At 36.0% G+C, this 12,003-nt stretch overlaps 1 long non-coding RNA gene across 1 annotated transcript in view; it reads left to right on the top strand.

Moving 5' to 3' along the window:
* The window catches only part of LOC113948959, a 40,031-nt gene extending 29,208 nt beyond the window's left edge, over positions 1-10,823 (top strand). Inside the window, exons 8-10 of the long non-coding RNA XR_003528278.1 lie at positions 5,333-5,384; positions 5,898-6,080; positions 10,715-10,823. This is a non-coding gene — a long non-coding RNA (uncharacterized LOC113948959). The remainder of the gene's footprint in view (positions 1-5,332; positions 5,385-5,897; positions 6,081-10,714) is intronic.
* Positions 10,824-12,003: the final 1,180 nt, after the last annotated feature.

The following is a 12,003-nucleotide window of genomic DNA, read 5'->3' as shown; positions in this document are numbered from 1 at the left end:
ACACCTAACCCCCCCATATATAAGATTAGAAATACACATGAAATTTAGAGGGAGGGTAAATTGGTCTGTTGTGCCATAGGATTTCATATCTGCTTTGTAGATGCCATGCCTTGGGATAAGCTAAACTCGGAACTCAAGCATAAATTACACTATTGCAGGAGTATTACCCTTCAAGACCTCATGTACAGGACTGGACTGAATACAATGGTATATTGTGTAGTCAGAAAAGTAGAATATTGCTGAGTTTGTGCAAATAACAAGACTGCATACAGCTTCATTGTGTAAAGCAATCACAAGGGATAGACAAAAAAAGTAAATTCTGGCCTCAGTTCAACAGAAATTGATTCAAAAACCTGTCTCAGTGCAATAAACATAAGTCTTGTCTACAGTTTTGAAGTAATTAACTAGTCAAAAGTAAAACAATCTTTATGGCAGAAATTTTTGGAGGTTTTAAGAAGTGTTCCAGGGTTCTGAGACTAGTGGCAAAATGTGTCATCTGAGGTTGAACATTTGATGGGACTTGGTGAGATCAAAGAACTGGAAAGAAAAAACTACATTGAATACATAGGAATGAGCTCCAATTACAAGCTGGACAGTCCTTAATCTTAACACAACTTAAGCACAGCTGTAGACGGCATTGCTGCTCCTTACTTTAGGAGAAACACCACCAAGATGTCTTGAACTAGAGGCACAGGCTCTTGAGGTTCAACTCCACAGGCCTAACAACATGTGGTGTGTCAGGATGAAGCCTATGGAAGTGTGACAAAGTGAGAAATTAATTAACTAATGTCATGCTGCTGCTGGTCTCAACCTGCTTCTACTAACACTTGACCGAAGGCCTCAGCTTGCAGCTGCCTACATCTGGTTCCTTAATTTTGATTCCAAACAGTCACGTTATACACAATTATATCCTTTCATTAGGAGTGAGCTAGAAATTATGAAATTGAGCTCTTGGAAACTAGTTTCTGAACTGAGTAAAGGCATTTTGCTTGATATGTCTTTCGGTCTATTCTGACATCTATAAGCACCCAAAACCCAAGGGTACAGTTTCATATTCTGTTCTAGCTAGTGCAGGTGTTGCTGAAAATGACAGCCTAATCTTCACAGCCGCCCCTCATGTAGATTCTCATTCCCTGAATCTGTAGAAAATTAAGTCCAAAATAAGACTAGGTCATTCAGCCATTTTTATTATCACCATGTAGAAAATAGAGGAAACTCCTGGCCCAAAACCAAAATGATTAGGGGAGCAGGAAAAACTATCCTGGTCCAAGTTAGGGCAAATTAAATAGAGTGCAATACTGCAACCTGACTATTCACCTGCTTCCTTAAAAAATGAGAAATTATGCAAGCTCATTTGTATATATATATCAATAACGAAGCCATTTTTAGCCCAATGGCAATAAGTAGCTAGTACCTTAAATGACAGTGCAGGATTTGTGCTGTACAAGACAAACAAGTGGGCACAATCAAACACTGGATGTGAATGAATTGCCTCATTATATTTTTTTCCCCTCTGTGTAGTAAAATAAGCTTCCTCTCCTGTCTAAAGGAGTTTCATAGGGAGAATTCTGAGGTGTTGTTTTCTTACCAGTTGAATTCTTGATGATGTCCTAATCGGGAAAATTATGTGGATCGTCAGATCTTGTCATGTTGAACCTAAATTTGCCATAACAATGTTGGCTGAAGTGTCACATTTGTTCTTTGATGTTCAGGCCCTTTTGTTTATTGGAATCCATTCAATAGCTCACAGGGATGTTTGTATCAATATCCATTGCAGCTGGAAAGAGGTGTGAGGTTAATTCCACGTTTGTGTTTCAGGGTAATAACATATATCTTGGTATAGTATATACCAATGTCTGTGGGCTCAAAGGATTTGCAGTGTTTCTGTTGCCCTTTTGCTCTTCATAACCAGAAAGACCAAAGCCCTCACCAAAAGTTAGGGTTACTTTAAAAAAAAGCAATTTAGCAATATTTCTAATACAGAAATTTTTAATACAGGACCTCAAAATAAAACTGGTCTAGCTGAAAATGATAAATAACATTGTGCTGAATATTGCAACATTATTCTTTTCTTTTTCTTCCAGAAAAGCAATTATCTTTAGAAGCTGGTTGACATTAGACCATGTGATTATATTCATTTCATAATATGTGAGAAATTTACATAGTTGGAAGGTTGCACATAGAACTCAATATTGTGTAATCTTGAAATGCCAACTTTTTCAAGCCATGTAGTCACTCTGTATGGAAGGGTGGGTGATATTTCTGCTCTAGTAACCTTCTCAAGACTCAGCAAATAGACTCGGCAGGGGTTAACCTGCAGGATGTCCAGAATTGAGCAGAATTTCTCCTCATCTGTAGTGATAAAAAGTCAGCAGAATTTTCCCCTTTTCATATGTAAGGGAGAGTGTGAAGTCTTCAAAAAAATGCATAAGGACAGAAGGAGCTGGAGTGAAATAGACTTTGTTATAATTTGTCCTCCTGTGTTGCATGAATATAATGCTGATCCACTTCTTCATTTTTTTTGATTAGAAGAAATTGTACATGGCCTTCCTTGGTATACAGTCCTTGATTTCTATCTGCTTAGGAACTCTGGATAAGAGAAAAATTTCTTTCTAATAAAGTCTTTAAGGATACCTCACTTTTAAGTGGTCTAACAGTAACCTCTATTCTAAAGTTGTCTTATAAGCACATTTTCATTTCTTTCATTTTGCTAAAGTTTCTTGCAGCTTAAAGTTTCTGAGATTTCTGTCTAACTTAAAATGATAGTTGATATGTATTTCTGTATACACATACACTGGCAGAAAACTTATACTGCTTATGGAGAAATTTAATTCTCAACCTTAATGATGAATACAGAATTCCAATCCAGAATGCTGGAGAGAACATGCATTTGTACGTAACCATCCTTATCCCAGTTAGTTGTAATCAGGTCTACTATGAAGCTTTGCTTGTGCTATTCTGTTAGATTATCATTATATTTACTTCTTGTGATACAGCTACATTCCAGATTGGGACTCTCTAACCACAAATGCCGAGAACAGTCACAATTCCTGTTCTCCAAATACACTTGGTTAGACATAAAAAATTACACACTGGCAGTGCAAAACAAAAAATATATTCACTAGCATATTCACAAGTTTCTTCCTTCTCTGTAATTTCTATTTGCTAATCTCAAAAGTCTCATAAATGGTTATGAGCCAGAAAACTTACTCCAGGTGTAGATTATTTGTTAGTTAGCACTTTTCACTTACTTGTTTTTTTTTTTAAATAGAGTCTACCAACAAGAAAAGAAAAACTATGACATCTGCTCATGATGGCAATTCATTCATTACCATTTTCTGAAGAAATTGATTTATGAACCAGTGTTTTTCTAGGTCAAAAGGGGTTTGTCCAAGTATTTGTTGAATACTTATAAGCAACGAATATATTTGCAGAATTCAGGGTTGCCTCTTGAATCATTTGTAAGCAAAATAAAAAAAAATAAACTGGCTAAATTCACAATGAATATTATTTGCAATGAATAATTCAACCAGTACTAATTATTTAGCACCTGTAGAGGAAAGACAGATAAATAGATATGTTAATATAGTGATGCCTCATTTCTGTCTAACTATCAGATATTGAAGTAGAGAAGGGCAAAAGTCTGTCACAAAGCACACTTGCTGGCAGATGTGTTATCAGCAAGGGAAGAAGACTTAATTTGCCAAAATTATCCATCTATCTATCTGCACATTTATACAGAAAAACTCACATATGATTTCTATATATTTAATAAAAGTATGTGAACTTTTTGGCATTACTTGACAACTTCAAAATGCAGATGTTGACTGTGACATGCAGAACACATATAAGAGCCAGATGAAGACATATTTTATGTACATTCTAGGACAGGAGATTAAGGGCCACATTTCTTCTGAAATGGCAAAACCTCAGTTTTTTCACATGTAATTAGGTAGATGCACAAGACAAATCCTTATTTGCTTCAGTCACCATATTTCAGGTATCCAATATGTGTTTCCATGTAGAACTATTATGCTTGCTTTGTTTTAAATATGGGGCTTTATGTTACAGTTAGAAGAAGAATATGAAAGACAAAGATCGCAATGATCTTGTGAAATAATAATAATAATTATTTTTAACATTTCTGTTCTTTTACATTGCCTTTATACAATATATGTGTTTATTACATGACAGCACATGCACATATTCTACCTTATACATCTTAGTTTCTTCTGGGGTATAATACTGGATTTTGTGAAATGAGATAAGGTGTCAATGTTTTTTTTGAAAATTACTAAATATGCTGTGATAGACAACCAGTGGACCACACACTGTTCCCATTATAGTTGGCATATGTATGGATTGTTCCCTGATGTTTCTCAACATTTTGTATTTACACAGAATTCTGCCATGCATTTTCACTAAAGCAGCACACAAAGACTAGTATGTTTTTATTCTCTTTTGTTAGGAAAAGAATTTTGATTTGATCACGTTACTCTAAAATAAGAGTTCTGCCCTTGGCACCCTGTTTTGAGGAGTTCCAGAGAGAGAGAGAGACTTAGGTTACATACAGTGAGAATTGACCATTTACATTGCAATAAATATATAACCTACACAGTAAGGGGGAGCACAGGTCTTTGCTCTGGACATCCCAGTAATTCATGTGCCGTGAGTCTCTCAGGTACATCAACATACTGGGCTTTTGTCCCTTTTCTTCTAAGCAGTTGGGAGCTGCAGTACAGCATTAGGATGCACTATGATAGGATTTTCTAAACCAAATGAGGATTCCTTTAAATGACAGTGTGTAGCTGAAAAACCTAACCAGATTTGGAAGATCTCTTTTTTCCTTTTTTTTTTTTTTTTAACTAGAACATGAGATTTTGGAAACGGATGTGTGGAATTGAGAAATTGATTACAAGAAGGGAGAGGCAGGTGAAATCTGGATGTTATGAAGAATTATCAGAAAAATATGTAAATGGATTATGAATTGCCAGGTAGTTCTGCAAGACTGTATTCCCACAGTTCCATTACCAGAAAATTAGGTATAAACTATAGCTGAGCAAGCTTAATCTGCTCTCACATAACTTTCAGTTTGTTTGCTGTTTTTCCTCTCTGAGATCTGAATCATTGAGAAGAAGAATTGGCCCAGGCTGTCTGTGAACATAGGTTGAGTAAGTCAGTAATCCTGTGATGGTTTTTGCCAGTCCTTAGTAACTTCTGAGTATCACTAAATAAAACTGGATGGCTATGATTCCAAAGGGAAGACATAATGCTTGATGACTGCTGAAAAGTAGAGCATATCAGTCATGTTCCTACTATGTTTGTTTTCCAGATAGAAACTCCTTGGAAAATAGTATTGAAGAATGCTTATCCACGACATGAAGGTCTGAAATTTTACATTTTTGAAGCTAAGGAGACAGGATCCATCATGTCATTCGTGTCCATCATAGCATTCTATGTTGCAGCTCCATTGCACCAATAACCTGCATGCATAGAGGAGGTTCTGGCCCTGCACATTGTATTTTGATTCTTTCTTTTTCTTTTCCTTATTCTGTTGCCACTAGTTTAGCATGTGCCATGTTTGTTTCTTGTTTCAGTACAGAGCTGAACTTTCTCAGATGCAGGATGAGTCCTGAGAAATGAAGCTCTCATAGTATTGCTACACTTATTTTAGAGCAAGGACAACCTCATGGCTATTTTGTCTTTGGAACTGTCTGTAAATGCAGCAACAATGAAAGCTGTGAAACAAAAATGGAAAAGATATGTACTTCCTTACGCTGAGTGCTTTGCTTGCTGCTCCAGGTGACAGCATAGAAAAGGGTAAATGGCTTAAGAAAACCCTTGATATAAAAGAGATTTACAAGGAACTCTATCTTTTCTGTTTTTATTTTTCTCAGACATATCATATCTGTGGATCATCAGGGAAGTTTTCCCATGACTTCGGATTTCAAAGCTACAGGTGGTCTGCAAGCATGGCACTTCAAAGTGTATTTTGATTAAATGAAGCAATGTTTTCGTAATATGGATCCCAGATCTTTGAACTTTTTTCAGATCAATTCAGCCAACAAAGATTCAATTAGGTGAGATCAGAAGGCCCGCTTCCACCCTTTGTTTTCATCTGTTGTTCAGCCCTATCTTTTCAAATAGCTTTAATACAAAACCAAGGCAAATAATTTATTTTAATGAGGACCACAATCATAATGATGGTAGTGGTGACGATGGTCCTTGTACTAACAGTAATAAAACACATTTACAGCTGGCAGTACTGGTTGCTTAAAAAAACCCAACAAAAACCCCAAACCAACTCGTATAGCCTAAGTAGTATTTTAACTGAATTAGCACATGTTGGCACAAGCTGGGTCTGTATCCGCTACTGAAGCTTACTTAACTGTATGTATCTCGTGGGTTTGTGTTTTTTTTTCCTTCAGTGAAAGAAAAACTGATCCTAACAGTTTTAAAGTTGTTAATTCAAACCATATGTCATAAAGCCAGTCTCCATATGGTGCAACACCACCTTATATTTACAGGGTGCTGCTTTTCCAAACATTATTCTAAAAGCTTTATTTGCCCCAAATGTAATAGGTGGTACTGAGCTCCTGAATAGAGCTTTTAAAATACCTCAAGTGTCTAAATCTCATGCTGATATAGCAAAAACATTCTGATTATTAAAAGTAATTACAGCCTATTTTTTGGCAGAAATGTGCTAATCAAGGCCTTGGCTAAGAGTGTATGCTTAAGAGAAGAAAAGCATGCTGTCAATCCTCCATCTCTACACATGGCAACAAAAGATAGGTGTAGAAAAAAAATCCATCACCTAGTAGAAGGACTTTTTTCCGTGGTTCATTGTTCAAAACTGTGCCTGAGTTACAGAAAAGAGGTAGCCTCTGCTCTTTCCATCCTTAAGAAAGGTAAAAAAAAAGATCTGGATTTCTGAATCAAAATTAAAATGGAAAGTATGAAGGTTAGAGAGATGTCAAGTTTGATGATTTTGGTTTGCTTCTGTATACTTCTCAAAGAAAATTATGTGGAAATGTCTTTGAAATGTCTGTCTTCATTATGGAAAAAAGCTGAAGAGTAGCAAAGGGTGTTTTTTGGTGTCTTTGAGGTCTATAGAACTTTAGTCTGCTTATTTGATTTCACTCTTCTTTCTGCTGCACCAGAAACTACCAATATTCTTACCCGCCTTTCTTAGTACCAACCCACTCTCTACACTGCCAAGCTCTAGGGAAGAGGTAAATGGAAATAGATGTTCATTCCTCATTAAGCTTTCTTTGGGGGAACAAGGGGGACCTTAGGCAGGCTTACCTGATAATCTGAAAATAGAGCTTTAGACAGATGGCACATGATTATATAAACTTAATTGGTTGATCTACATAGGGAAGAGTTGCTACGTTGAAACATATGCTACCCATAACTTGTTCTAGATCTGCTCTTTGCATCCAGTGGCAAAAATTACTCTGTTTTGCTGAGTCTAAAAGAGGAATGGTGTACAATTTCCATTTCTTTCCAACTTACTCAGTAGATGCTCTATCCAGACTGTATAAACTGTAAGACTTTATGTGGGAAAACATTGTCGAGTGTGTTACATGCATCAGTCTGAAAGGAACCCTGCAGCCAGAGTGAGGATGGTAGATTGAAACCATTATCACTCACCATTTCTCATATGTATAAGCTCATGACTCACAATCAGTCTCTTGTCTTTTTCTTCTCTTTTTTGCCGTATGATTAAAGTGAGACTTCCTTGCTTCTACTAGGGAGGTTCTTGGCTGTATAATTTTAAAGGCTATACAAGTATATAATTTTCTGAAAAAGGACCCACAAACCACAAACAAGCCTTAAACTATTGACACATGTGAAATCAAATTCTCTGATCGTTTATACCACAGTAACTAAATCTACCATAGTGAATCTAGAATAGCTCCAAAGCATTTTATGATTGGCATCAAGGGAGTTACTTCTGGCTTCTCACTGGTGAAGCTGGAGGCAAAATTTGACCATAGAGAGAAACATTATTATTTAGCTCATTAATCACTAAGGAAACTTGCTAGCTGAACAATCCTACTGGTTTTCATTATTTCCTTTATAATCTTATTAGAAACAGAATTCCAAATTGCATGCAGAGAATTCAGTGGAAAGAAAACAGGCAGCATTTAGCTACCACTTCCACCTATTTCCAGTCTAATAAGTTAACAGTAACATTCTTACAGAAACCCCTGTAAATAAAAGCAGAATACAATAGCATTTTGAAATAAAAAAGAGAAAGAGAAGCACATAAATGAATGAAATAGTTCTGTGTATAATGCCACTGGTTAAAAAAAATGCTTATTGTCTTCAACAGACTCCAACTTAGATTAAGCTACCAACCAATTAACCTATTCAGAGTACACAATGCTTCCTTAATACAATAGTCATGAATGGGTCAGTGTAAGAATGATGGATTTTCTATCATTTGAATACATACTGAAGAGAATGAACTCAAATACAGAAACTAAACTCAAGATATAAACAAAATATAGTGTTAACATGTGCCTACTTGTTCAAAAGGAAGCCAAAGTGCTCACCACATGATGTAGTGCCACAGATACTTGAAGATGACCTCTAATGAAGACCAAGGAATAGGAATATGCTGTGATTTATGATGGTAGATTAGCTAGGTGATTATTTCAGTCAGGAAAGGTGTCCTTTCTGATAAGAGCTCTGTGAACTTTCTCCTTGTGCAGTATGCATCTTGCATGTAAGTTTTGGTAGTTTTGTTAGCAGTGGAATTAAGAGGTATGATACTTATGCCACTACTGATAAAGAGCAAATCAGCATAGTAATGTCCTACAGACAGCTCTTATTTGTTTTAAATTTCGGCCTCAGACTTTTGCAGATTTTTTTTTTTTTTTTTTTGTAGTCCTCCACTATTTTCAAAAACCTATAGAGCCTACTAAGCTATCAGGAAAATAGCTCCATTCTAAATCCTGATAGCTTTTTCATTGGATTTTTTTTAAAAAATGGTTATTTCTTTACATCCTACTCAGACTTTACACCATATCAGTTCTCTGCATAAGCAAGCTTTTGTCCTTGAGAATAGATGGTAAAAGTGCCCAAACCAGGCAAAAACGATCCTGGATTTCAGACCACAGAAGTGCAACATGAGATGGCTGTGGTGACTTGCTGTCTTTACCACAGACTTCCGTTGTGCAGTTCAGCAAGTCACTTTATTTTTCAGGGCCTTGGCTGCTCACTGATGCCAGGAACACTAAGTCATTTAGCACACACTTTGCTTATCTTCTCTTTATAGTTGAAAGTGCTACAGGATAGTAGGGTAGCAGCTGAATCTGCAGAGTGTGTATTACAATGAAGGTTCAACTTTCACTGGAGCCAGTAGAAGAGACTGGAATGCAAACGGTAACAGCAGCTATAGAAATAATAAAAGGGGGGGGGGGGAGAATAAAGATTATTGGCATGATTTACACATGGACTGTTTATTCCTAACTGTTACATATCCCATACGCCTTTTCCTTTATCACAGCATGATCCTGAGATCTACATCCTTCAATCATGGTTTTACTTTGAGTTGAGGTATCTGATTGGTAGTATGCCAGAAAAAAAACATTATCTTGCCAAGTCATTGGTATGAGGAAAGGGAGGCCATTTCCCTATCTCCCATTCAAGTAACCAAGCTTTTAGATCTGTGGGTGAAGACAGATGCGTTTGTTTAGGTTACTTATTATAGCTATTCAAAATTCTGGAAAGTTTAATGATGTACCACAACTTTTAACTCTTGTATTTGCCATTTTGGCTGTATAAATTATGTCCTTTATGAAAACCAACAACTGTGATGCTTTACAGTGTAGTTATTATAGAGAAATATGCAATTAGGAGGAGGTGGTTTTATCTCTCAATTTGGCAAATGAGAAACTGGGGATAAGAAAGCCCACGGCATGTTATCAATAGATTCGGGTAGCATAACTACAGTTTCCTCAATAAGCAGAATTTACCAAATTGCTCCATATAACACATCAGTCCACTGTGCTTAACTCTTAATAGTTAGCTCTCCCTACCTGAGCAGCACTGCTCTCCCTGTGCCTCTGGACTCTGAGTCCCTGGCAGGGATAGAGAACCTCAAGAGTGTCCTCTTCCCTGTGCCTGGACAGCTGGCTCACAACACTGCTCTTTGCAGTCTCGCAAGACTCCTGAGCAGCCTGGGTTTTCACCTCTGTGAGACACAAAAGGACTCAAGGGTTTGAGCTGTGGCTTCCTGTGACAATTCAGCTCTTGCTGGAAAGTTGATAAATTATCTTCTAATAAGCTGAGTAATTTAAGTTACATTAGGTTAACTGCCCATCAGCATTTATTTTATAACATAAACTACTGATCCAGAGGTTTTAGCATTTGATAAATAATTAATAATAGGACAGAAATAAAACAGAGAGGTTGCAAAACACTTTTTTGTTTCACAATTTCAACTAACTGCCTTTTTTTTTTAAATACAAATCCTCTGAAGTTGCAGTTATGATTATTAATGATGGGGATAATAAAACATTAATCAAATCTTTACAACTTTAAATAAGAAATTGTGTCTCATTTAAGTACATAACAAACTTAAATGGAATCTTACTTGCATGGCTTTTCTCTTATTTCTTCTTTAATTTTAATCATATTTGTCTTTTAGGAATTTAAAATTTCATTATATATAAATGAATACACTTACATATCCTTGTTTCAGTTTCAGCTTTAGCTTAAGAGATGATTGCCCTGACGCGAGATTTTCTAAAATGACAAGAGGAACAGATTGATGTGATAAATGCTACAATGACCTGTACAGCTGCACTCACTTTACCAATACAGAAATCATTCTACATAGTCCATCAAGTCAAAATATGGCTTTATGTAAGGATAAATAAAGCATTTGTTTATTCATTTTTTAAATAACACGATTTTTAAATAATCAAGATAAAAAGGTCACATATTTATTAATATGTAGCACACTTCTCATTACTCTGGTAAAATTATGCAACTGTTGCCTTTCAGCTGCCAGTTCTTTGCATTCACTTAATGTGCTCCTATATCCTTGTATGTGTCAAATGTTACTATGCTTTTTGTTTTATTCAAACTGAATATATTAACCTCTTCAGGGTTTACTAGAAGGCAATACTTTTCCTCCAGAATCTCGGAGGAAGAAGAATCTAAAAGGAAAAAACCCCAAAACAACACCCCAAATTTGCATGGCCATCCCAGAAGCTTCTTTTTAAAACTCACTTTCTAAGTGGTAAATTTCACATTCGAGTCCTGATATTTTTTATCTAAAAAATGCTTAAAGGCTCATTAAAAGTTTATATTTGAGTCATTATTACTCATTCAGAGACCAGCTTCTCTCTCAAGAGACTATACATTTCTGACAAGGGATATACACGCAAACATGGCCTTCCCTGACAACATTTTGGGTAACCTCAATAAGATAACAATTATTATATTTTACTTCTAACTTATTTCCAGAAAAGAAGTTTATATTTCAGTGAGGAACACATCTCAGCACTTGGCACCTCTGGTTTGGTGTTATTCTAAACCCCAGTAAAAGGCTTACATAGGGCAGGACAATTGGAAAGAGCTGATGTTTTTGTTTCTCAAGTTACAATCTGTGCAGGGATGCACAGAGATGTAAATGTGCTGTATGGATGCTTTTAGATACAGTGATATTAATGGACTTGTAGAAAAGGATGCTGAAGGTGAAGCATATCATTCAGGTAGAGTAATTCAATACTCTAATTCAGGAGTAAATCATTGAAGTGACAAATTAAATAATTTTCCATAACAAAATTTGACATAAGACAACAACATTTGGTTTTGCTGTGATTCAACTGCAAAATGTTTGTTAAAAAAGTTTTTTTGATCAACCATCTTGAAAACACAGGTCTTATAAACAGTTGGTAATGATACAAATTAAGGAGGCTAATAACCTAATTCACACTGGAGCTAATGTTGTCACAGACATATTAAAACTTTCTAGACTCATGT

This window comes from Corapipo altera, unplaced genomic scaffold, assembly GCF_003945725.1.
Source record: "Corapipo altera isolate COAL_440 unplaced genomic scaffold, ASM394572v1 0, whole genome shotgun sequence".
NCBI lineage: Eukaryota > Metazoa > Chordata > Aves > Passeriformes > Pipridae > Corapipo > Corapipo altera.
Note: the sequence above shows the minus strand (reverse complement) of the source record. Positions and strands in the feature narration are given on the sequence as shown.